This window comes from Choloepus didactylus, chromosome 11 (assembly GCF_015220235.1).
Source record: "Choloepus didactylus isolate mChoDid1 chromosome 11, mChoDid1.pri, whole genome shotgun sequence".
Taxonomy (NCBI): domain Eukaryota; kingdom Metazoa; phylum Chordata; class Mammalia; order Pilosa; family Megalonychidae; genus Choloepus; species Choloepus didactylus.
The window spans coordinates 85,403,545-85,431,300 of record NC_051317.1 but is presented as its reverse complement, the minus strand read 5'-3'; the positions used below and the strand labels follow the sequence as shown (position 1 = coordinate 85,431,300).

At 38.1% G+C, this 27,756-nt stretch overlaps 1 protein-coding gene across 8 annotated transcripts in view; it reads left to right on the top strand.

The window, feature by feature from the left end:
- Positions 1–27,756, top strand: part of PDE4D (phosphodiesterase 4D) — a 1,663,062-nt gene that overhangs the window by 450,686 nt on the left and 1,184,620 nt on the right. The gene's annotated exons all lie outside the window — the stretch shown is intronic.

Below are 27,756 nucleotides of genomic sequence, written 5' to 3'. Positions count from 1 at the left end.
TTTTCCCCATTCTTTCTTTTATGCTTTCATTTTCCATTCTGTCATCTTCCAGGTCACTGATTTGTTGTTCAACTTCCTCTAGTCTTGTACTGTGAGTGTCCAGAATCTTTTTAATTTTGTCAGCAGTTTCTTTAATTTCCATAAGATCATCCATTTTTTTATTTAGTCTTGCAATGTCTTCTTTATGCTCTTCTAGGGTCTTCTTGATATCCTTTGTATCCCATACTATGGTCTCATTGTTCATCTTTAGTTCTTTGAGTAGCTGCTCTAGGTGCTGTGTCTCTTCTGATCTTTTGATTTGGGTGTTTGGGCTTGGGTTATCCATATCATCTGGTTTTTTCATATGCTTTATAATTTTCTGTTGTTTTTGGCCTCTTGGGATTTGCTGAACTTGATAGGGTTCTTTTAGGATTTGCAGACCAATTGAAGTCCTTATCTCTAATTTATCAGATCTACAGCTTCGTGGAGTACACTTTCTCTAACTAACCAGCAGGTGGCATCCACGAGCCACCTGTTCTCCACAAGCCAGTTGTCCCTTGCTTTGCCTTTGTGGTGAGTGGGGGAGTGAGTCTTGTGGGGTCCAATGGGTGTACCAAGCTTGTGTGTGTAATTGGTGTTGCCCGCCCTGTATATGAGGCGTGTTTCTGGGCAGTCAGGGAGGGGGGTGGCTCTAACAATCAAATCTCCCTGGTGATCCTGGAGTTTTAAAGCTGCTGCAATAGTGTACTCCTTCAGTTCAGTCCTGCCACAGTTTTTCTCTGCCACTGACCCACAAGTCCTTGGTATTGGAGTATGGCTCCTGAGACTTGCAAGTGGGTCCCTCTTCCAGGCCGTGCACCCCCTGATCCTCTGTTGAGGGATGACTGTGCTATGTCACAGGTGAGTGCCGTCCCCCCAGGGCGGTTCTGGGCTGCTGGGCTGTGTAGGGAGGCTCCCAGTCTGCTGAACTGATGGCTGAATGGGGCTTTGTTAATTCACACTGCTCCACCTTCCCAACTCTGGGACAATCAGCTGAGGTTGCAGGGAAGGCTAATGTCCACACCCAGTTTTGTGGTGTGTGCCTGTTATTTGAAGCACTTCCGTCACACTGGGTTGTCTGGGGCAGCTCTGGGCTATTGGACTGGCAATGGGCAGGAGTGTTTCCTGTCCACCAGGATGATGGCTGTGAGTGGACACCCCCCTTTCCTTGGGAAGTCGTGGTGTTTAGTGAAGTTTCTCAGCCACTGGATTATTGCCTTTTGTCTCAGAGCTCTGTTAGTTCTGCTCTTGTCTTGCCCTGCCCAAATTGCAAGTCTTTGAAGCTTTCTGTATTGGACTTCTTAGAGTAATTGTTTTAGAAAAAGAAAAAAGGATTAAAAAAAAAAAAAAAAAAGGCCCTCCTCACAGATCTAATGGGTTACTGAAATGCTAAGAGACAAAGCAACCAGGGCCATTAAGGAAAGGTCCACAGGGCAGAGAGATCAGCTTTTCTTCGGGATTTGCATATGAGCCTCAAGGCCTGAGCTCTGCCCTTCCCCTTTCTATGTTCACCAGAACTCCAAAAATCCTCCGCTTTTATTTTGGAGTTTTTCGTGCTGTTTTTTTCTATGCCTGTCTCCTCTCTGCTGGGCTGGCTTCTCTCAGATTCTCTGGTGTCTGGTCTCAGTCTATCTATGGTTGGAGTTTGGATCAGCAGAATGAGTTTCCGATAAGAGTTGCCACTGCAGTTCTCCCTTCTCGTTCCCAGAACTGACAGCCCCTCCTCCCACGGGACTGAGCCTGGCAGGGAGGAGCGTGGGTCCCCTGGCCACAAAAACTTACAGATTTTGCTGATCTCAGCAGTTCCACATTTTCATGAGTGTTGTACGAAGTATGCCCAAAGTCAGATTGCTCTGTGGTGTCCAGTCCACGCAGTTCCTGGCTTTCTACCTACTTTCCTGGAGGAGTAACTAAAACATACAGCTCACCAGTCCGCCATCTTGCCCTGCGTCCTCGGTTTATTCCTCTCCTAATTTCTTAAAGACAGATTGTTCCATGAAAATAACAATTATATAATTGTATTTTATTACATTTTAGAAGAAACAATGTTGTTAGACATTTTTTATTGGAATACCTCAACATCTTGCAGTTTGGGGAAAGCTGATCTAGATGAACCTAAACACTGTATAGATTCCCAATGACTGCTGTCTTTTCCCCGTCCTCCTCCTCCTTGGCCCACATGTTCAAATGCATGGCTGTATGTTGATTTATTTTCCCATGAGCTTTTGAATTCTATGCCATTATATGTATTTTTTTGTAGCAACAAGTTTGGCACTGGAATTTTACAGAAGTCAATGATGGTGGTTCTTGTATAGGTTTAAACTTACCCGACCCCATTTTATCCCTTGAGAATAGTCTTGCTATTGAAGAGATTTTCACAGAAACTAGTATTATGATTAACGTATAATGCCTCCTATTAACAACTTGGAATGTGTACATTAAAAGAGTTAGAAATTGAATTTAATCAGTGGTTTGTTGTTTCTTTCATATATCTTGAGAAAAACCTGGAGACTGTAGCATTGCCATTTTGTTACTAATCCTTCATGTAATAAACCTAAGCTTTAATTATCTTGAATGAATTGGTCTATTTAGGAACCCCCTTGGCTTAAGGCCAAACTGTATTTCCTACTAAAGGAACCAAACATTATCAAGAAACTGCAGAAGTGTGTAACAGCAACTTTATCATTTTGGATATTTAAATTTCCATCTATAGGGATACATATATAGATCCTGAAACCTTCATAGTTTCTGAGACCACATTTCAAATTCTTGAGTGAGCAGAGTTGTATTGGGATGGAGAGACTGTTAACTACCAAAAATGGGACTACTGAGTTAAAATATGATCTGACTGTCTGTAAACAAAATGCTGCATGGTACAATTTCACTTCCTTGGGCATGACTTTATTTGATCCTTTAAAAACAACAATGCAAATGTAGACATCAACATTGCAATAAATGGAAGTAAATATCTATAACAGTTATATAATACATTCTTCTTGTCATTTATAATGAATTAATTATTATGTTCTTAATCTGGTCTACAGAGTGCACACATCTTCGTTTAGTGAAATTCGGTTCACATGTTTAGTCACTTCAAAAATGTCATTTTTGAGGACACACACACTTAAGTTCATTGAGAAATTATTTAGTTCAGTTAAAGGACATATGATCAATTACTTGAACTTGTATATAGATTTGTGTGTCCCTGAGTATTATAAGGAGGAAATAATTCTTTAAAATAACTAAAGACATTTCCAAGTTCAAAGAAAAAGAAGGAAAAATAAAATTCATTGAGACAGTTGAAATGAATTGAAGGGCTATGCTACCAGCACTCTAGATGTGGTGGAAAATCTTGGTCAGTAGTTCAGTGAAATTATATAAGTATGCGACTGAGAAAATATATTCCAAAGCATTGATTAATTTCTGATGTGCCGCAGTGTTCTTCCCCTGGCTGTGTCCTGCTCAACTTTTTAAAGAGGGTTTTATTTTGAAACAAAGAGCAATGCTAATCAGCTTTGCAGATTAAAATTGAGAGGAATAGGTGATGAAACTTTGGTTCAAAAATAACTGGATGGGCTGAAATGGTGGTCCAGAAGTAATGAGGTAAAATCTAACAGAAACGAAATAAAAGTCTGGAACTTAGGCATAAGAAAATACACAAGTACAGAGTAAGAAAGACTGCATTATGACAGTAGTTCTTATGAAAAAGAGTAGTTAATTGCAAGTACTCTATCAACCAACAGTGTGATGTGTCTGTTTAAATAAACCTCTAATTCGAATTTACCTGTGAATATCAACATTAACTGAAATATTGTTCAGGCAAGAAAGTTAGCAGTAGTTCACTGTGCTCTAACAATAGTCAGACCACCTGTCAAGTAACATGCTCAATTACAAATTAGAACAGTTTTCTTGAGTCTAATCTGAATAATAGTTGTTAGAATGTTAATAGGTATTGCAAGGAGGGAGGGCCTGTGGTCAAAGATGTTTGGAAAGGATGAGTTAAATGCAGCAGGTGACCTTTGGACAGTACTTCTCAGAGCTTTTAATGTACAAATGTGCATTATGGCTGCCCCAAAGGGGATGACATAGGAAGGCCTAGAGTGAAATGTCGTACCACAATGTTCTAAAACGATCTGCAACCATCAAAAAGTACCTACGTTCTACCTTCATCCCTTGACTCCCTTTTCAGGGCTATATCCTCCTATTATCATCTCTACCAGTGTTGGCTTGAATATTTCCTTCGCCAATGGCTCCTTCACTTCTCTCCTCAATTATGACAGAGATCTCCCATTCCATAAAAATCACTTTAACTTTGCTTCTCCTTTCAGCTACCTATTCTTTCTTCTTGTATTTGATGCTTTCCTCTTCTCCTCCCCCCATTTTTGAGCAAAGACTATTTTTTTCATGGGTTGTCTTGCAGACTAGTGTTTCATTGGGCATGCTCAATTAGATTAGAAAAGATAGAGAGAAAAGTAAGGAATCTGAAAAATCAGGACTTATGGGTAGAACATTGGAAGAACTAAAGCTATATGTCCTGAAGGAATTTAAGTGGAAATAAGAGATACATGTTATTTGTCTTTCAACAGTTGAGGGTTTCATCTGTAAGAAAGAGAGTATGATTTATCTAGCTTATGCTAGAGAAGGGTTTCTTAACCTTGTGTGTATGTGTAACACGGGCCCCTTTGGTAGCTTGAGGAAACCTACAAATGCCTTTTCAATATGTTGTTTTTAAATATAAACTAAATTTAGAGTCTTAAAAAGGAAAACAATTATATTAAAATATGTCATCAAAATATTAAAACAAATTTTGGCATTGGTAATATATGTACATCTTTATTAATTCATCAAAAACACTAGCAGGTCTAATATCTACAATAATTTATTTTGAAATATTTGCAAAAACTCCAATGAGATATTAAAATATCTGTGATTTCTATTGGTGATAGCATCACACAAAGTAGTAGAGTTTGATGACTCCAATTATATTCATAACTGCAGGAAATGCTCAATTTCAGTTAGAGGTTAGTGAAAATTAGATACGATGTTTTCCATCCAAGCTTGCTGACCTCTTGAATTCTTTGTGGACCCCAGGTTATGAGCCCCTACTATAAATGTCTATAATGGGCAAGATATAGCATTGGGGTGAGTCAGATTTAAGCTCATTTTAAGAAAAACTTTAATGATTGAGTTACCCTAGAGTATAATGGACTTTCTCATGAAGAAATGATCTACCTGTTAGAGGAAATATTCAGTTAGCAGTTAGGTAACCAAACTGAAAATTTTGCAGTATAAAACTACTTTATAGTAGCTAACATCTATTGAGTATTTACTAGGTTTCAAGCACTGGGTTAGCGACAATTTGTTCATTATCTTCTTTAATCTTTATAACAGTCCCATGAAGATATCCCCACTTTCTAGATAAAAAATTTAGGTTTTGAGATTGACCAAAAGTTTTACGGCAAGTGGCAAAGCGGTAAATGCCTATGATTGTAACTCTGGCGGATTATTTTGATAGTAACTTAGGGTTCAGATTTGAAAGGTAAGAGAATTGAAGATCATCTAATTCATCCTCTTCATTTGATAGAGGAAAGGAAACTGAGAGTCCAAAGAATTTAGGTGACAATTTGTGTTAAAGCCAGAGAAATTGGACTTTGGTGTTTTGTTTATAAAGATACATGAAAAGCCTTTTTTCTTTGGCTGACCATCTGGCTGAGACCAAATACAACCTGAACAGAGAGGTAACAGAAAACACTATAGTTTGAAACAGAATACAAAATCACTTCCTGTTTCATTTAGACAACAGAGATATATCTGGAAGTACCTTTACCTGTGTCAGTACATTTCTTTGTCATAAAGATGAAATTTACTTAATGTTTTAAGTGTTGAAATAGTGAACATCCAGTGCTAAAGTCTGTGCCTTTGATATATTTATATTTGGAATAAAAACCTACTCTTTTAATAACCATGTCCTTGTCAATTCTATTTCATTGGCATGTGTTTCTGGCATATTGTGAACCCAAAATAAATACCTAATGTGTGAATGAGTGAATAAAATTGCCCAATTTACTGGTTTCCTTTAATTCTTACTTACACCCACCAGATAATTGATTATATGTAGTTTTGATTTTATTTTTTCTCCACTGACAGATAATTACAGGTAAATTTTACCATTTGTTCATAATGAGGGAAGGAATTTCTTAAATTAGCTAAAAATCCAACATGTCATAAATTAGCTCTAGAAGAAAATGGCCTATAAATAAATAAGCAATAAAAGTGTAAAGATTATTTTTAAATAATTGTTAAATCCAGTTATAAAATTTAGGTTTTGAGATTGACCAAAAGTTTTACGGCAAGTGGCAGAGCAGTAAATGCCTATGATTGTGAACTAACAAATTTATTTAATGATGATACTCGGAAATATGTTTTGTTAAATAAGAATGATTTTTAATTAACATACCAATTATTTGTATATTAACAGTGCTTCTAACTTTTTAAATTGCCTGTACTCAATAGATGATCAATAAATATTCATTGACTTCTAGTTCAAGATGGTGGATAGAACACATGCTTTTTTCCACCTTGCTTTCCCTTCTGAGACCCTATTGAAATAATAGAAAAAGAATGAAGTATGTATAATGTACAACAATAAGGAGAATGGGAAAGAAGCCATCAGAGGCATAAGGTTTCATCTAATTTCTGAAAGATAAAATGTGAATGAGTGGTGTTAGCTATTGAAGCAGAACAAAGACAACCACTGCAGAGATGATGTGTGGAGGGAGCTGCATCAAAGAAGGAGCTGCATCAAAGAAGGAGCTCCAACAGCAGAAATAAACAACTCTGGCTTTGGACAAGAAAGGTATGTTGGGGATCAAAATGAGAAACATAGCTGAAATCAGGATTTGGAATAAACATATGTGAGTCAGATAATTATTGCTGCCTAAAAAAACACTCTAAATCATAATGTTTCAAAACAACCACCATTTATTTAGTTCATTATTCTATGGGTCGGCAGTTTTGTGGTTGGGCTCAGCTGGGCAGTTCTTTTGATCCCAGCTAGGCTTACTCATGTATTGTCAGTCATCTGCTCATCTGCAGTTTGGCTGGCTGTCAGTTGCGATAATAGGGACAACTAGGCCTTGTGAATCTCATCACTCATCAGATTAATCTGGACTTGTTCACGTGGTAGCCGAGTAGGATTACAGAAGAAAGAATAAAAGTGCAAGGCATCTTAAGGCCTAGGCTTAGAACTGGCACACTGCCATTCCTGCTCCCTTTTATTGCTCAAAGTAAGTTATAAGATCAGTCCAAATTCAAAGGCTAGAGAAATAGGCTCCATGTGTTGACGGAAAGAGCTAAAAAGTCAACTTACAAAGGGTGTAGATACAGGAAAGGGATAAACTGTGACCATGTTTTGTATCTTAACAGTGTATATGGACTAGTTTTATTCTTCTCAGCTCATTACATCTGTCCCCTGATTCTAGCTGGCAGCTGGGTGCTTATCACCCACCAAGCACAAGTTAAAAAAAATCAAAATATCAACAGTGATGAGAATATGGATGATTTTCATTTTTTTCTTTTTTTCATTTATTTTTGTATTCTCTTCTTTATCCAAATTTTCTGAAATGATCATGCATCACTTTTATAATTAGAAACAAACATTATTTTTAAAGATGGCTGATTGAACAATTTTATATTTTTATTAATGTTTTCTTTCCTAATTATCTCAATTTCTAAATTAGTAAAGTCTGAATTAATCAGCCACTTTAGGTTTCTAAACAATACAGTCCAGTTAATATTTCATTCTCATAGTCAATTGAAAGCTCTTCCTTTCCTCCACTAGTGACTAGGTTGTGCTTCTAGCAACACAAGGTTGTGCTTCTAGCCTGTAATGGAGGTATAGGTAGGGGGTGTATTGAAGTCTGATCTTTCATAAACCCTTCCTCTTTCTATTCTGGACTTGTCCTTCTCTACTGGAATAGGAGAATGGAGTGGGAAAATGTTTCTTTTCATGATTGCCCATGCTAGTTATCCTAGGGCAGTCATAGATGGTTATCATATACTTTGTCGATCACAACTGCTATTTTATTGTGCAAGCAAACTATACAAGGGTGGTAGTTGGGTTGTTGTCAATTTCTGTTGGACAGCTCTTCTAAAATAGTTTATCTTGGGTAGACTCTGTGCATGGTGCAACAACAAACCAACTTGACTGAAGAGCTGTTTGCTCAAACCCAGCAGCTACTCTTGAAATTGGTGAACCTTTAGGTATTTGAATGTGGAACCTCTGGCTAGTGGCACTACATCATACCAATGATTCTGCATCTTTGCCTCAAGCCACAGTGGACCCTAGTTAGCTTCAACACCCCAACCTCATCTCCTATCTGGAGCACCAACCTGGGACCTGTGGGTACAGGCAGGTCTCTTGCCTCATTGTAGTCTAAAGACATGATGGTCTTTGTTCCCTCTCTACCTAGCAAAACCAGTGTGCCATCTTTCACAGATCATCTTTCTCCATTCTAGTAGTACCAGAACAAGTCAGCTGGTTGAGGGGCTCAGTTGATGCCTGTTGATACGGCAAGTTCATCACTTTCTACTTTTTGCAGATACCCACAAACTTGTTTATGAGAGTCTCTTGGCATCCTGTCTCTGATTTTGCAGACTGGAACCAGCTGAACTCATGGGAAAACAAGTAAAGGAGTAGTTTCTCTTTACAAGCATAGCACTCTTTTATAAGGCTAGCTTTTCATATATCTCTTGGATATCAAGGAAATATATCCTATTCTGTCCATGGAGGCAGATTGGAATGTCACATAAAGAATCATGCTCTTTAGAACTTGTCTTGGAAATTTTAATAACTTTGTTCTCACCAAGGTGCTGTTCTGCTGTAAGCCTGCCAAAATTTGGCAGTCTCTGGAGTGGGAACACATCTCAATCATTCCTGTTATGTGCATTCTAAGTATATGGCAACAAAGCATATTGCACTGTTTTGCTTTAGTGATTAATGGCCACAGTTAATACAAAAACTCTAATGGCAACAATCAAACACTTTCAATCATTGCACTTGAAAAATCTTGAAGTGGTTAAACTAAGTTGGGCCTTAGGTGACCTCAGGTCTGTTATATTTTTCAGCTTCATTTTTTTTTGAGAGCTGTGAGGGCATACCTGGCTTTGTGAATGTGCAGCCTTGTGTTCATGCAGGGCCCTATACTTAGATGGGCCCCGTGCTTCCTTTAATACTATGCTGTCACTGTCTTGAAAGTCTTAACATGTTTTTGAACAAGGTGGCCCACATTTTCATTTTTCAATAGCCCCCATAAATTGTGTTTAGCTGGTCCTGCATGAAATATAGGTAAAAATAAATTACATTTAAAGAAGAAATAATAGCAGTCCTTCTCAAACTCTTCCAAAGAACTCAAGGGGAGGGAACACTTCCTAATTCACTCTATAAGGACAGCATCACTCTGATACAAAAGCCTGGTAAAGACATTACAAGAAAAGAAAATTGCAGACCACTTTCCCTCATGAATATAGATGCAAAAATTTTAATAAAATACTAGCAAACCAAATTCAATGTCATATTAAAAAGATCATACACTATGACCAAGTGAATTCATCTCAGGAATGCAAGTGTGGTTCAACATACAAACGTCAGTCAATGTAATACACCACATAAATATAATGAAGGAAAAAATATGTGGTATTTCAATAGATGTAGAAAAGGCATTTGACAAAATCCAGCCCCCTCTCTTGATAAAAACACTCAGAAAAGTAAGAATAGAAAGGAACTTTCTCGACATGATCAAACCCATTTATGAAACATTCACAACTAACATCATAGTCAATGGTGAAAGACCCAAAGCTTTCACCTTAAGATTAGGAAAGAGACAAAGTTGGCCACTTTCACCAGTGCTATTCAATATTGTTGTAGAAATTCTTGCCAAAGCACACGGCAAGAAAAAGAAATGGAAGGTATCCAAGTTGGAAAGGAAGACATAAAACTTTCTCTGTTTGAGGATGATTTGGTCTCATATAGAGTAAACTGAAAGGAATCCACAAGAAAACTATTAAACGTAAGAAAGGAATTCAGGGAAGTGGCAGAGTACAAGATCAACAGCCCCAAAATAATAGTGTTTCTATACACTTGCAATGAACAATCTTAAGAGGAAATTAAGAAAACCATTCCATATACAGTAATATCTAAAAGGGTAAAATATCTAGGAATAAAATTAAGGATACAAAAGACTTCTATACTGAAAACTACAAAACACTGCTGAAAGAAATTAAAGACCTAAATAAATTGATTGAAAGAGTTAACATTGTTAATATTATAATATTACCCAAAGCAATATACAAATTCAGTGCAATCTCTGTTAAAATTCCAGCAACCTTTTTTTGCAAAAATAGAAAAACTGACCCTCAAACTTATATGGAACTGCAAAAGGCCCCAAATAGTCAAAACAATTTCAAAAAAGAACAGGTCTGGAGGACTGACACTTCCCGATTTCAAATTGTATTACAAAGTTACAGTAATCAAAACAGTGTGGTACTGGCACAAGACAGACAGATCAGTGGAACAGAACTGAAAGTCCAGAAATAGACCCACACATCTATGACCAATTGATTTTTGACAAGGGTGCTACGTACATGCAGTGGAAAAGAATAGTCTCTTCAATAAATAGTGTTGGGAAAACTGGATACCCACATGCAGAAGAATGAAGTTAGACCCCTATCTCACATCATCTACAAAAATTAACTCAAAATGGATCAAGGATCTAAATATAAGAGCTAAAACTATAAAACTCTTAGAAGATAACATAGGGGAAAATCTTCAAAACTTGGTATTTGGTAATGGATTCTTAGATAATACCACCAAAACACAAGCAACAAAAGAAGTAATAAGTAAATTTGATTTCATCAAAATTAAAAATGTTTGGCATCAAAGGAAATTATCAAGAAAATGAAAAGACAACCTATAGAATAGGAACCCCTACAACTCAACAACAATAAGACAAACAACCCAATTAGAAAATGGACCAGGGATCTGCATAGACATTTCTCCCCAGAAGATATTCAGATGGCCAACAAACTTATGAAAAGATGCTCAACATTATTGGCTATTAGGGAAATGCAAATTAACACTACAATGAAATATCTCTTCACTCCCACAAGGATAGCTATTATTTAAAAAACAGAAAATAAGGATTGGAGAGGGTGCTGAGAAAATGTAATTCTAGTGCATTGTTGGTGAGAATGTAACATGGTGCAGTCACTGTGGAAAGCAATATGGCAGCTCCTTAAAAGTTAAATATAGAATTAACATTTGGCCCAGCAATCCCACTTGTAGGCATTTACCGTAAGAGAGTGAAAACAGGGTGTGCCAGTTTGTATATATTATGTCCCCCAGAAAAAGCCATATTCTTTGATGCAATCTTGTGGGAGCAGATGTATTAGTGTTGATTAAATTGGAATTCTTTGATTGTTTCCATGGAGATGTGACTCAATCAAAAGTGAGTGAAAGGTTTGATTGGATAATTTCCATGGAGGTGTTACCCCACCCATTCAGGATGGTGTTAATTGGATCACTGGAGTCCTATAAAGGAGTTCACAGACAGGACTTCAGAGCAACTCAGAGTGACATTTTGGAAGAGCTGCAGCATACAGAGACATTTTGGAGAACACAGCCCAGGAGCGAACAGATGCCTAGAGAGGAACGGCCTGGAAGAAAGCCATTTTGAAACCAGAACTCCAAAGCAGACACCAGCCACATGCCTTCTGAGCTAACAGAGGTTTTCTGGATGTCAATGGCCATCCTCCAGTGAAGGTACCTGATTGTTGATGCCTTACCTTGGACACTTTATGGCCTTTGGACTGTAACTTTGAAACCAAATAAACCCCCTTCATAAAATCCAATCCATTTCTGGTATTTTGCATAACGGTAGCATTAGCAAACTGGAACACAGGGTCACAAACAGATACTTGTATACTGACATTTATAGCAGTATTTTTCACAATAGCCAAAATCTGAAAACAATTCAGATGTCCTACATAAATGTAATATGATACATATGCACAGTGGAATATTATTCAGCCATAAAAAATGAAGTTTTGAGACATGCTTCAACATGAAATAACCTTGAAAACATTATGCTAAGTGAAACTAGCAAGACAAAAATTATGTGGTATCACTTAGATGACAAGAAATGGCAAATTCACAGAGATAGAGGCAGATTAGAGATTGGAGGGAATAAAAAAATAAGATCAAATTACAGTAGTCCAAATACCGATGAGATATTGAAATCGAGCCTTAAAAAATGTTGAGAACCGAGAGAAAATATCAATAAAATTAGTAACACTTTCTCTTATGTATTCAATATTTCTTCTTTTCTATTCTCCACCTGTACAACTTTTTGGGTTCCATTGCTATGCTGTTGTTGGCTCTTTCTTCTCCTCTCCAAGGGCTTAAAGAAGAAACTGTGACTAGGCATATGCAATATCCATTACCAGGTTTTCTCTAAAGATTTTCCAGCATCTCTGCCAAGCTGCCATATGAGCATTTGCATGTTATTATACATAAACACTCATTTTAAATGAATCCTTGTGCTTTTCTAAGCAAAGAATATTTTTTAAATCTGGGGTTATCTTTTTGAATTTGAGAGAACTACAGTTTTGCTTAATTACTCTTTAAATTGGCTATAACACAATATTGATGACAGAATTAGAGTTTGCTTTTTAATCAGCTGTCAATCAAAGAAGAAACAAATAGCACTTTGTTTTCTTCTTCCGGCAAAAATATAGTTTACCTATAATTTACATCACAAGAATATAGGTGTTTTTTTCGTAAAAAAATGAAACAGAACAAAAAACCCTTTAAATTATTCTGATCCTTTCAGATTTAAAGAAATTCTTAGTAACAAATTAACTGTTCTTTGGCTTTGAACATTCTGTCCATATCAATGAAATATGGTTGAATCATGAATCAACAAAGGATGAAAGATTATTTGGGGCTGTGAGATAAATCCCCCCATCTGAGTAGCTACCAAAGTTTCCAGCCTCGGTGATATCATTTAGACAATTAATATTAACTGCCTTAACAGCTAAAGCCCCAAATCCCAGTTGCTAAAACAATAGCTTATCTCTTACATGTGCAAAGTCAATTGATGTTTCTGTGTTTCTGGTTGGCAGGCAGCCTTCCTCCTGGGCATTCAGACACCAGGGTTTCTTCCATTTTATGGCTTCACTCTCCTCTCAGGCTGTATACTTCTCTCCCATCAGCAGGAGAAGGGGTAACAAGAGATATTTTCTATGAACAGGCCCAGAAGTGGCATATATTGCCACCCCTCACCCTACATCTGCACGTCTAGGCCTTGGAAATGTGATCTCGTTTTCCCGACTCTGCTACACTCTGCATAAGGTCAAATGACACTGGGCCATATCCAAATCAATTTCTTTCCATAATCCTTCAAACAAAAGTGTTATACCCCATCTCATTTTCTCAGCATTGCTATGACAAATACCACACAAAGGGTCGGATTTAACAGGGAATTTATTGTTTCACAGTTTTGGAGGCTGGAAGTCCAATATCCATGTATTTACAGGCCATCCTTTCCCCAGGAATCTGTAGCTTTCTGATGCTGGTTTGCTGCAGTCCCTGAGGTTCCTTGGCTTCCATATCTCCTTCTGTGACATGGTGATCTCTCTTGTTCTCTGGCTTCTCCTGATTTTGGACTTCTGTACCCAATTTCCTTTGCTTATAAGGACTTCAGCCATATGGTATTAAGACCTTCCTCCATTCAGTTTGCTTTACAAATGGGTCCATACTTATAGGACCAGGAGTTAGGACTTGAACATGTCTTTGGTGGGTATGTCAGTTCGATGTATTATGTCCCCCAAAATGCCATTATCTTTGATGCAATCTTGTGTGGGCAGACGTATTAGTGTTGATTAGATTTTGGAATCCTTTGAGTGTTTCCATGGAGATGTGCCCCACCCAACTGTGGGTGATGACTCTGATTGGATAATTTCCATGGAGGTGTTACCCCACCCATTCAGAGTGGGTCTAAATTAGATCACTGGAGCCATATAAATGAGCTGACAAACAGAAGGAACTCAGTGCAGCTGAGAGTGACATTTTAAGAGGAGCTACAGCCAAGAGGGACACTTTGAAGAATGCACAGAAGCTAGGAAAGTAGCTGCAGATGAGAGACAGTTTGAAGACAGCTGTTAAAAGCAGACTCTTGCTCCAGAGAAGCTAAGTGAGGACAAACATGCCAAGCACTACTAAGAGTGACATTTTTGAGGAACTGCAGCCTAGAGAGGAATGTCCTGGGAGAACGCCATTTTGAAACACAACCCAGGAGCAAGCAGATGCCACTCATGTGCCTTCCCAGCTAACAGAGGTTTTCTGGACGCCATTGGCCATCCTCCAGTGAAGGTACCCAATTGCTGGTGCGTTACCTTGGACACTTTATGGCCTTAAGACTATAACTGGGTAACCAAATAAACCACCTTTTATAAAAGCCAATCCATCTCTGGTGTTTTGCATTCTGGCAGCATTAGCAGACTAGAAATGTGTGGGACTTGATTTAATTCCCAAAACATCCATGTTATAATTATATTACATATATATTTCTTTTGGGCAATACAATTCAGTGTACTTTTTGGCTGCGATATCCCAATATTCTGGTTTGCTAATGCTGCTGTTATGCAAAATACCAGAAATGAATTGGCTTTTATAAAGGGGTTTTATTTGGCTACAGATCTACAGTCTGAAGGCCATGAAAATGTCCAAGTATACCTACACCGAAGGAAGGCCAATGGCATCCAGAAATTCTCTGTTATCTGGAAGGCACATGGCTGGCTTCTGCTTGCTCGCAGGTTGCATTTCAAAATGGCGTTCTCCAAAATGTCAGCATCAGCTTTCAACTGCCATCTTCAAAATGTCTCTCTGAGCTGTAACCAATGTCAAGGATTCACAACTCCAAGCATCTCTGAGCTAAGTCAGCTAGCATCTGGGTCTGTGCCAGCATTTTTAAAGGACTCCAGTGATTAAATCAAGACCCACACTGAGTGGGCAGGGCCACACCTCCATGGAAACAATTCAGTCAGAGTTATCACCTACAGTTGGGTGGGTTACATCTCCATGGAAACAATCTAATCCAGAGATTCCTACCTAATCCACATTAATATGTCTGCCCAACAAGATTGCATCAAAGGACATGGCACTTTGGAGAACATAATACATCTAAACTGGCATACCCGAGGTCATCTTTATTGACCCAGGATTGTAGTTTTGGGTAAGTTATTCCAATCCCAGAGGCTTAATGTTTGTTATTTTATATGCTTTCCAACTGCCAGGCAACCAGTGAAGGTGTTTCACATCTAGCTAGTTGGATATAGTGTTTTTCTCCCCACTGTGTTCTCATAACTTCAGTTCCTTGGCTTCAATTATACAACTCTCTCCTGGTTTTCCTCTTTCATCTCTGGCTTCTCCCTCTCTATTTCCCTTTTAACTTATACCTGGCCTTTAAGTGCTGGGAGTTCCTCAAGCTCAGTCATAGCCCCAACCCCTTTGTTTTTAGATGATCCTTATCCATGTTTCTGATTCCAATTATCATTTTTTATACCAAAGATCCACTAAGTTATAATTATCAGCCCATTTGTGTCCTCTGGGATCCAGACATGTATAAACTCCTGCTTTTTCAATATCTCCCAATGGGTGTTCAGAGGCACTTCAGATTCAATATATCCAAAACTGAAATCATGACCTTCCCTCACTCCCTTCCCACTATAGCCTGATTTTTCTCCTTGGGGGCCTTATATCTATGAATTACATCACCGTCCATGGAATTCTGCAACTTTATCCCTATCCCTTAATTGCTGTAGGATTCTATCACTAAGGCCTAGTAATTTTACCTTCTGGTTATATCCTGCATCCATTCCTCTCTCTTCATCTTTACTAGCACCAGCCTATCCACGCTGACATAACCTCTCCCCTGAACCACAGCAATCGTTGCCTTGATCGCTTTCCTGGCCTTTTGCCCTTGCTCCCCAAACAACGTGTTCTCCACCCTGCAGCCAGAGTCACCTTTGCAAAAACAAATCTAACCTTATCACTCACCACACATCTCTGCCTTAAATCCTGTTTTCCATTATTCTTCAGAGAAAGACTTAAATCTCCTAAATGTGGTCTTCCAGGCCCTCTGAGAGACTCACACCCCTCTCCACTCTCCTTTAGGCCTTGAATATGCTCCCTCACGCCTCAGGGCCTTTGCGCACACATTTCTCTTGGCCAGGAACACTTGCCCACACTTCCCCTTGCCCATTATCTTGTGAACCCCTTCTCATTCTTCCACTCCAAGAAAAGTGACTTCATTAAGGAAGCCTTCCATCAACCTCTAGGTTAGGTCAGCACCCCTGCCGTATGCTCTTGTTGCCCCCTATTTATTTCCTTCATTGTACTCATCAGATGTTTATCATATATTTATTTGTGTGATTGAATGGTTAATGTTTCTTTTGCTTATCAACAAATTTGTTCCTCATTGTATTTGCAGAGCCTAGAACAATGCTTGGTAAACAGTTGTATCCAGTGAATATCTTTGTTTCAATAGCTCCTCCTTTTTTAATCCCATGCCCTACACCATCACCTAGCACAGAGTAACACTACAAAAAATATTTAACTGAATTGGATGTTAATGACTGGTGTTTACATAGAATGACTTCAAAGGCATACTTCACAAAATTGCCTTGTTGGCCAGACAAGTTTGACTCCTAACCAAGAATGCAAACATGCCATGTTGTTGCAGACAGAAACACAGGCTTGTTGTTCAGAAGGAGGATTTCTTACTGATAGATTAAGGCTATCTTGAAGATATCAAGTTTATTTCCATTTAGTTTCTTTAACCATCTCTTTTTGGTAGAAGGAGTAATAAATACTCAGATAAAATATTTGTACAATAAATATTTTATTGAATGAATTTTTAGTACTTACTATGAAAAATATGAGAATTACAACATAGAAGTAAAGTCCTTTTTACTTGGTGTTTAGAGTATTGTTTAGTATCTAGGGCGTGTACTTAGACCTTAGACTTAAATTTGGGTTTTATTTTTCAAAGATTGCTAGATTTGGGGTCAGTAGGTCATCAACTTTTGTATCAAACCCCAGAATGTCTATATGATCTCACAGGTGCAACTCACTGTTTGAGGGAAGTGTTGAGTATGTATTACAATTTAGATTGTGCTTGATGCTTTATTAACATGGGCACTTAATCTTCTGAAGCTAATGGAGGTAAAATCATAATTAAGGGCTCCTTTGACTCAAAAGAACAATACTGCAGTTATTTCTCGTTTTCAAACTGTTGCTTCTATCAGGCCAGGATTTTTGAGATATTAGAGGACACTTTTAACTCAAAATAGCAAAAAGCATAGCTCTTACATTCTTATTTATGAGGGATGGTCTTTGAAATTCAATTCTTAACATTTGCCTGTGTCCTATATAAAGTTCTGTTTATCATTTGGACATTGACAGGGAAGCCTGGATAAGAAGAGCATTGAGGTGGAAGAACTAGATGATTCATTGATTCAACAAACATTTTGATTCCTAATATGTGTCAAATGTTGGGGACATATCAGTAAACAAAGTTTCTCCCTTCACAGAGCATATGTTTGAAAATGTGGGCAAGAAACATATTCTGAATGACAGACAATAAACAAGATGGGTTTGGAGAGTAATGTAGTTATATAGAAAGTTGTTATGGACAGTCTTTCACATGTGATGACTTTTGAGCAGAGACACGAAGTAAATAAAGGAATGAATCTTGCTGATATCTGAAGCAGAGAGCACAGCAAGTTCAAAGGTACTTTGATGGCAGCAGGCTTGGCACATCTTAGGAAACCTAACCAGGCCAGTGAGGCTGGAGAAGAGAGAGAAAAGGGAAGGCTTACAGCCAATTAGGTCAGCAAGAACATGTAAGGCTAGTAGACCATTGTAGGGAATTTGGCTTTCGTGAGTGAGATGGCATATCATTGAAAGGCTTTGTCCAGAGGAAGGTTGCAATCTGACTTTAAGATTTATTGAGGTCCATGTCAGGTCGGAGTCATTCAGGAATCCACACAAAGCAGCAAGTCAAAGTTTTAAGTATAAAGTTTAAGATTTATTAGAGGAAGAAAGCAGGTGGGAGCCAGCAAAAAGAAAGAAAGTGGCTCCAGCTCTCTTTCTGAGAGCTGCATTTTTAAAGAAAAAAACCACGTTGGGAGGGAACGGTGTCCGCTGAGTGGTGTCCTGTGCCTCAACTGGGTGAGGGCTTATCAACTTCCGAGCTGATGGGTTGCTAGGGTTCTGATGCACTACTCTTCTTTGAAGTGCAGCTGCATTATCTATTTGGGAGAGCAGGCCTTTTCCGCATGCTTATGGTCGTTCATCTTATAGATATATCTGATCTTGCTTTATCTGCCTTTTGGGGGTTGAGGCACCACCGTGACTGGAGTTTCTAGACAGCCTTCAACCTGTATTTTATGGCACAGCTGTTTTCTATTAGATAAGCTGCGGGGCCCCTGGGTCAGAAGTTCCTTCTATCTGTTTTACTCTTTTTCTGGGATCTGACAGTCCACTTTTCCACTGTGTTGAGAATAAACAATAGGAGTGAAACTTAAAGAAAACCAGTTAGGAGTTATCTTAGGGCATGTTCCATAGAAGCAAAGCCTGAGACAGGGAATTATTGTGAAAGTAATTTATTAAAAAAGTGCTCTCGTACAAAGCCTGTTAAAAAGGGAAGATGGCAGGATTGTGCTGGGGAAGAAACTAAGCAAAAACGCAAATTTATCTAAAGCCTAGCCTCAGCCTGATACTGGCGAGGGTGGGTGGGCTGTGTGAATGGTACCACAGAGTTGTCCCACCTTCAGACAAGGGACTGGGCTTTTGTATCTCTGTATCAGTAGATCATTGACTATAGGCCAACTGATGGGGGTGTAGTCATAACTTCCTGGGTTTGTGGAGATTCAAAAGGCAATTGGGTAGTCAAAAGGCAATTTTTAGGAGTGCAGCTATGAGCTGCTTAGCTGTTAATAGCATCTGCAAGATAGTGTGCCTGCCCACTGAAGGGGATCTGGGAAGGACATGAATAGAGTCTATTAGAGAAGAAAAGTGCACTGATCCAGGTAGGAAATGATGATGGCTTGGATCAGGGTGGTAACTATTATTTGCGGTGAGAATGATCAAATTATGGATATATTTTGAAGGTAGAGTTAAGATTTGCTGTTGGATTTCATGTGAAATGTGAGAAAGAAAGAAATCAAAGGTGGCTACACACATCCTAATGTGAGCAACTGCAAGAATATAGAGTTGCTATGTATTAAGGCAGAGAGGAGGAGATCAGGATTTCCATGTTAAATATGGGATATCCATTCAGATCTATCAGTGGAAAGGTTGAGTGGGTGGGTGGTATTGTGAGTTGAGTTCATCAGGGAGGTCTGGGCTATAAACATATAATTTAAGTATTGATGATTTTAACACTGTGGAGTTACTGTGGATAAGTAAGAGAGGCCAATCCAATGTTTTAAAGTTGGGAATATGGGAAGAAACACGAAAGGATATTGAGAAGGAGCAGCCGGCAAGGAGGGAAGACAACCTCGAGTGCAGGCAGTTTTTGAAATCAAGTGAAACAGTACTTCAAAAAGAAAAGAGTGATATAGGCTGAAATCTGCTGATGACTTGAGTAAGTGAGAACTAAGAATTGGCTAATGATCTAGTACTGAGGAGGTCTTGGGTGACCTTGACAAGAACTGTTTTGGTGGGGTACGGAGGACAGAAGCATGGTTGGGGAGGGTTTAAGAGCAAGTGGGAGGGCAGGAAGAGAAGACCATGAGTCTGGATAACTCTTGAGGATTTTGCGATATGAAGATAGAGAAATGAGACAGGTGGGATCAAGGCCCAATATTACAGCTGGTTTTTGCATTGATGAGAAAAATTCAGAGAACAGGGGGAAAATAGTGATGCAACAGAGGGGTAATAACTTGTAAACAATATTCCTGGGCAGGTGAGAAGGAACGCGTCAGGTACATAAATAGAGAGTTTGGTGAGTGATGGAAGAAGCAGAGGGAAAGTATTTTCTATTTTTCTGTTTGTTTGTTTGTTTTTCAATGAAATAGGGATCAAGTTATCAATTGGGTGTGAAAATAGGGGAAAAGCTGTTGGAAGCGTGAAGGGAGTTGTGAAGTCATCACCTATGGCTGGGAGAGTGCATGAACTAGGAAAATGTAGTAGGATTTCTGGACAGCTCTGAGGGCTGAAAGTTGTAAGAAACAACAATCTGGGAAAGTCTGAGTCCTTAAAAAGTTGAGATTGGAGGAAGCATTATGTTAAAACAATCCTAGGGAGTAGGAAAAAAAAAACATATACCAAATTGGCTACACTCACATGATTAAACAAAATAATTATGGAAACTGAAACTAAAAAGATATATGCGTTGTAATATTTTTAAAGGAAACTAGCCCTATCAGACCCAACAATTTAATTTTAATAAACATATTGTGCCACCATGGGAGTTTTGAGATTCTGACTATTTGGATTGGGATATAAAACAAGTTAAAATTTTTATTTTGTCATTTAAATATTATCGTGAAAGCTATTGATATAGTATTATTTTGTTGTGGGCACATTTCTTAATTTATTTTGAATATTGTAGATATTTCTTCTTAGCCAAGGTTTATTTTTGTGGTCAAACTCCAGTGCTGACACATGGCTTCAGAGTAAAATCGGAAGGGTTACATAGGACTGGAAATCACGTATTTCCTGCTATTAAGTGGACTTATCTAAAAAAATCTGTCAAATCTCCTCGTGTGTTTAATGCCTGTTTCTCCCTCTTTTTCCATTAACACTGAACTTCAGGAGTCCTTTGATTTTATGAGTTGGAAATACTTCCTCTCCAATGAATACTTGCTGAGCATTTTTCTGCCTCTCTTGGGTCCTGTAAATGCATTTTATTCCTCATCAAGCATTAGACAAGTCAACCCTGCTGTACAGTTGGAAGGTGTGACGGTAAAGGTTCCACTTGTCAGGAATGCAGATACACAACACCTGGCCGGGGTCCAGATATGCCCTGGGGAACTGGAGAGGCTTTGTGGACCAAACCAGGCCCCAAAGACCCAGTGGGCTCACCTGACAAGATTCCCCATGTGCATGAAAACTCATGAAGGGTTCCTCTCCACACTTTCCACAGAGGAAGCAGTGACACAAGAGAACATTACCCTGTTGCAGCAAGTGGGTCTGGCACTGTATGTTACCCGCGTCCATTCCTGCCTTGGTTCTGAGGAGTGGTCTTTGCAGTGCTAGTACCGATGTGCAGCACGGTGGGCTCCTGGACTCTGCCCTCCTGCCAAGTGGACCTCTTCACTTTGTTTGCCCAGGGCCAATGCCCTCTAGAGGTACTCTTCATTGATAGGGTATTCCTTCCTGGAGTTATTCAGACCTTCCACCTCTCCTAGATGCATCAGTGCTCTTCATGAAGCACAGGCAGCTCTGCTATAATACTAGTCTTGAAAACTTGGTTTTATGCTAATATGATGGATCTGTTAGGGAACAATTGGACAAACAGCTAAAAAAGTGAGAGTATAAATCATTTCAGTGGCTCAAGGTATCACTGCTGAGTTATGTAACAATGTGATTTTTCTCTCAGACAATGAATTGAGTTTTCTGTGCTCATGGATTATTCTTTTATACCCTGAAAATAATGCTTGGTCATGATTACTTAATTGTCAAGTCCAGTAAACAAGATAACCACTAACTCTAGGTCTTCCTAAAGGTTCTATTTTTAACTTATGTCCCAAAGTTTCTCATCTGTCTCTTTACATCTTTTCTCAGGGTGAGCTCAGAAAAATCTATGGTTTCAAGTGTCTTTTATATATTGAGGACACTCAAATCTTTTTCTCTGTGACCCCAAACCAAACGTTTTATAAATTCCAAATTTCAATTTATACCTAAATTTTACTTCAAGTACTTCAAATCCTATAAAAAATTAAGTTTATTATTTCCCCTACCTTCTTCTACTATGTGCTTATGATGCGTATATATGTGTATGGTGTGTGTGTGTGTCTGTGCATGTGTGTGTATGTATCAGGTAAACTTATTATGTGTGTTAGGCACTGTCCTATGTGCTCTACCTATATTCATTCATTGAATTCCCCAAACAACCCAATGGTGAAAGTACTTTCATTATACTTATTTTATAAGTGAAGAAACTGAGGCAAAGAAGTTAATTAACTTGTTTAAGTTCAATGGAGAAGCTTGGATCAAATCCAGCCAGTCTGATTCCAGAGTATAGTTTTTTTTACAAATTTTTGCATTCAGTAGGGAGGAAGTCATTAGGATTATTTCAATTCTTTATTTCTATCTCAATTTAAGCAAGTGCGTTTGCTGGTGGAAGGGTATACAGAGGAAGCCTACTCTCAGCAGACTTGCATTTTTCTTGCTGTTCCCTATTTATTGCTTTTTGGGAGTTCCTGAAGTATACAGCACTTTCTTGGTGTTTAACCAAATTAGAAAACACTGTACAAATGGGTTCCATCATAGTTTTCATATGAACATTAACCAAAGCCCCTGAATCACAGGTGAAACACATGAGCATAAGTTCATATCAGTATGTAACTGATGATTAGGCTGGGACAGTAAATGAGAGTCAGAGTGTAGAATATTTAAATGACGAATTCTAAGGATTGGGGGCTTTCCTGGCTGCTGGTAGCAATGAAAGGTCTTTGCATTGGGGAAATGATGTGAGGTCTAGGACGTGTTTTAGGAAGAATCATTTGCCCATGTGCAGGCAATTTGTGAACAGTAGGGCATGCGTAGACCTTGAAGGCTCTCCCCAAGGAAATTATAATCAGTTGCTGTGGGTCTCCAATTTTATTGTGCATTGGAATCTCCTAGGGAAGCTTGTCAGAATATCCAGCAGAAGCTTGATTCTAGGCGCTATCTCCTCCACCCCCCACCCCCCCACCCCCGCTACAATCAATGAGATATTTGTTTCAGTGGGAATGGATTTTAAAATGTAGGAAGTGAAATTTTAATAAATACCACACTGATGGATTATGATGTGGGTGGTTTGTGGAAAACTGATCTAGTGGCTGTGGAATTAATATGTGTCAAGTATAAATGGCCTTATCTATCATAATGGAGATGTAAGAGATGGAATTTCAATTTAGAATGACTAAGCCCACATATTTACTCTTTCCTTCTCAGATTCTCATTGAATCTACCTACCCATCTATGTACGTATCTATCTATCTATCTATCTATCTATCTATCCATCTATCCATCCATCCACACACATATGTGTGTGTGTGTATATATATATATATATATATATATATATATATATAACATCTGCATGTATACTGAAAACCAGGAAAGATTGTCATCCAGAAGTCAGAAACTGTGAAATATATTTGCACAACATATAGTTTATATGGGTTTAGGTCAAGAAAAGCAACCATTAGCTTGGGGATTTCTAGCACAAATAGAAAAGCCTTTAGGGGAAGTAAGTGCATGAGAATCCCTGGCATAACCTCATCAAATCCTTAACAATCTGGAACTACGGCAGGCCATAGGGCAGTCAGCATGGAAAAATCACAATCTTAACAAATTCTTGAGGGATCAGAGGTACCAGGGTAGTCTTCTAGGGGTATGGGTTGACTGAGCCTTTTATAGTGATCACTTCGTATAAGACAGCTTAAAGCAAGAAAAGATGAGAACTGGTGACAGAAACTTGTTTGGGTAATACTCACATTTAGGAAATAGGGAAGGAACAGTCAACATAGCTGGTAAGAAACTTGAAATCTATCCAGTGACCTAGAAGCAAAAATAGATGAAATTATCAGGAGAATGTGATAGATTTCCATAAAACACAGAGAGATCAAATAATGTAAAGATTGAAAATAGATCAATTGTTTGGCAATTAGATGTCCATGGTCTTCTTTGTGAGAGGTTTATAGCAGAGTGGTATTAGCAGAAATCACATTGGGGAGTTGAACAAATGAGTAGGGATGGAGAAATGAAGTCACAAGGGTTGACCAGTGTCTCCCTGCCTGTGTTTTTCTTTTTGAGAGTTTGGTTCCAAAAGGAAGGGAAAGAGTTTTGTAGCTGGAGGTGGAATCAGAGTTTGCACACTTAGCTTGGCCAGAATTCCTCTCTTCAGAACTTGGGACAAAAGAAAGAAATATTCAAGATGTTGGGGGGGTGGATAGGGGAAGGTGATGATTTATGGCTCATTTGTCATGGGTTTGGGATCTGTTTGGGATTAATGCAAACCAAATATCAGGGCAATGAGATAGACTGTTTCATTCAGATTCTATTTTAATTAATTTAATCCTATAAAAAAGGAATATAAAGATAATAAGGTAATAGCTCCATATTTTCAGTTTGTAGTTGAATGTGGACTGATTTATAAAAATTTTTAATTTTATTGAGATGTATTCACATACCTGATAATCATCCAAAGTATACAAACAACGGTTCATGGTATCATTGCATAGTTGTGCATTCATCATCACAATCAACTTTTGAACATTTTCATTACTCCAAAATAAAGAAAAAATAAAAACAAAAATGAACACCCAAAACATCCCATTCCCCTCATCCCCCCTATTATTTATTTATTTATTTGTTTGTTTGTTTGTTTGTTTGTTTATTGTCTTATTTTCTTACTCATCTGTCCATACACTAGATAGTGTCAGTTGCAAGGTTTTCATGATTACACAATCACACCATAAAAGCTATATAGTTATACAACCACTCAAGAATCAGGGTTACTGGATCACAGTTCAACAGTTTCATGTATTTTCTTCTAGCCATTCCAAAACACTAAAAATCAAAAAGGGATATCTATATAATGCATAACAATAACCTCCAAAATGACCTCTCAACCTCATTTGAAATTTTTCAGCTGCCTAAACTTTATTTTGTTTCATTTATCTTCCCCCTTTTTGGTCCAAGAAGGCTTTCTCAATCCCACAATATTAGGGCTAGGCTTATCCCTGGGAGTCATGTGCCACATTGCCAGGGAGATTTACTCCTCTGGGACTCATGTCCCACATAGTGGTGAGGGCAGTGAGTTTATCTGCGGAGTTGGCTTAGAGAGAGAGGCCACATCTGAGCAACAAAGAGGTTCTCTGGGGATGACTCTTAGGCATAATTATAAGTAGGCTTAGCTTCTTCTTTGCAGGAGTAAGTTTCATAAGGGCAAGCCCCAAGACTGAGGGCTTGGCTTATTAAATTAGTAGTTCCCAATGCTTATGAGAATATCAGAAATTCCCCAGGTGGGGGAGTTTAATAATTCCACATTTTCCCCCAGTCCCTCAAGGGGGGTTTGCAAATACTTTTTTATTCTCTGCCCAAATACCTTTGGGATGTATTTGTGCATCACACTAATGTGTAAAAACCAACAAGATCTCACTCCCTAGTCAAGGTTCTATGTAATTATGGTGTTTGAATAAACTGATCATACAAGTTAAATTAGATGGTTTGTGCTACAGAAGATATACTTTTTGCACCAAATAAACATCTCTTCCGTTGGTCTCACACAGAAGTTGAAGTTTTGAAACACAGTTAATATTGTCCTTTTATGCTTTAGTCTAATTTGCCTTAATCCTAACCAGATCAGCTTCAATTATATCTCTAAGGACTGATCTATAAAAATTTGGCATTTTATTTTTTAATTGTTATGGAGAAGATAAAGATGCAAACCTTAAGTAAACAGATATTATATTGAGGTTATGGGGATTGTGTTTGGTGTAAACTCTACAAATGAGTGGTGGTCTGGAATATGTCCAGTGTCTAAAAATACTTGAAGAAGAAAGAAGAGCCACTAGGACTTGTAGGAGAGAATGGACTTATAACTCTTAAAGTTGAAGGGGTGGAAAAATGAGTGATAGATATTGCCATTCTACTCTAAGATACTTTGATACCAAAACAAAACATAATGTTAACTAAAGGAAGGAGAATGCAAAATTATATCTGTGTAATAATAATAATTATTTAAAATTACATGTGTATATAGGTAAAGGTTGGACAATTTGTCAGGGCTGATATTTTAGTGCTGTGGGATTGCAGGTAATTTTCAAATTTTTTCTGTTACTCTTATAACTCTTATGAGGGAGCTCTTAAATAATAGCCAACATTAGTTGGCAGTCATAGAAAGTAAGATATTTTGTTCAGATCTCTTCGTTCTCATATATTTTGAGTTGGCTACAAAGGGACTGTCAACAATATTGCTTGCTTTATTCAATTCTGCGTAGGTAGCTATGCTCATTGCCATGATAGATGCAAATTGATGTTCAGGTGATTACAATATATGAAGTCATTTTTGCATTCCAGATGTCATTTCCTGTGGCAATGTAATTTGGGAAATTGCAGTGAGTTTGCAGTTTCCCAAATGTAAGAATTTAATTTTTTTCCTTCTCTCATTTCTGACATCTGTAAGGTCCTTGATTTTCATTCCATTTATCAGCACCAACCAAATTTTCCCATAGAGATATATCTCATAACCCAATTATTTCCCATAAATAATTAACCCAATTATAAACTGTCTGCTAGCTTCTGCATTATTTAGGTATTTGTAAAACTGGCAGAATTAAATATCAGTGTTTTCCCCTATCCAGGACACTACGTTGGTTGGATTCATTATATGAGTGGCTTTGGAAAAAGTTAGAAGACTTTCAAAGTATTATGTTCTCCTGATAGCACAGTGTGGCATTTGAGAAAGCTGATAGGCTTGAGAGGGTTTTCCTTATTAACTCTTTTTGGAAACATAATTAAGTGTACCTAATTTTTATTTGTCATCGCTACTACTATAGAAGTCTAGATCCCAACCTATTTCTCTGTAGGCAAAAGTTCACATGCACAAAACTGCTGGGGGTTGCCCTTTGTTGTTTATGGCCACTGTAAAAGTAAGAGAGACTGGGTTTTGTGCCATTCCTCAGTCTCTAGCTATAATTCATCACTTACCCTGCCACAGACTTGCATTATGATACCTCATCTGGGGACTGTACCATGTAGAACTTTTCTGAAGATAGGCTGAAGAGACACAGATCAAGAGCTGTGACAGGCACTCATCTGTAATAGTTTTGTCTCCTATCCAAATATATGTTATTCGTTACCAAACATGAGCTTTAATTTAAACCTTCTAAACTGAACTGTTAGTGTAGCCATGAGCACAGTACAGGAAGAGCTGGGCAATCCCCCTCTCTGCCATTAACATTACTTTCTCATTAAAGTGATCAATAATTCACTTCTTTCACATAAGAAACATTTTTAGAGAGTAAAATAGACATATCACTTTATAAAAGTCTTGACTATTGTATAGATGTTGGTATTTTAATGCAATGGAATTACATGTATTTAGTCTCCATGTTTCCAGATCTCAAGTGGTTAAAGAGCCAGGATCTGAACATACAGAGATACATGGAGAGCCAGGAGTTTGAATTCCAGGTCTCTTACTAGCTGGCTGTTTGATATGGGCATTTCAATTGAGCTGTGAAAGCCAAGGCTCCTCCCTGAAAAGCAGAGGTTTTATGGTGAATTGCGTAACACAATGAATGTAAAGTTCTTTTCCCACTCTCTGGTACATAGTAGGTACTCAAAATATTTTTTAAAAATCATTATTATCATATTTAATATCTCCAATAACTTTCTTGATTGTTAAATATAATTCAATTTTAATTAATTAATCCTTCTTTCTTGAGTGGCACAATTGAGGA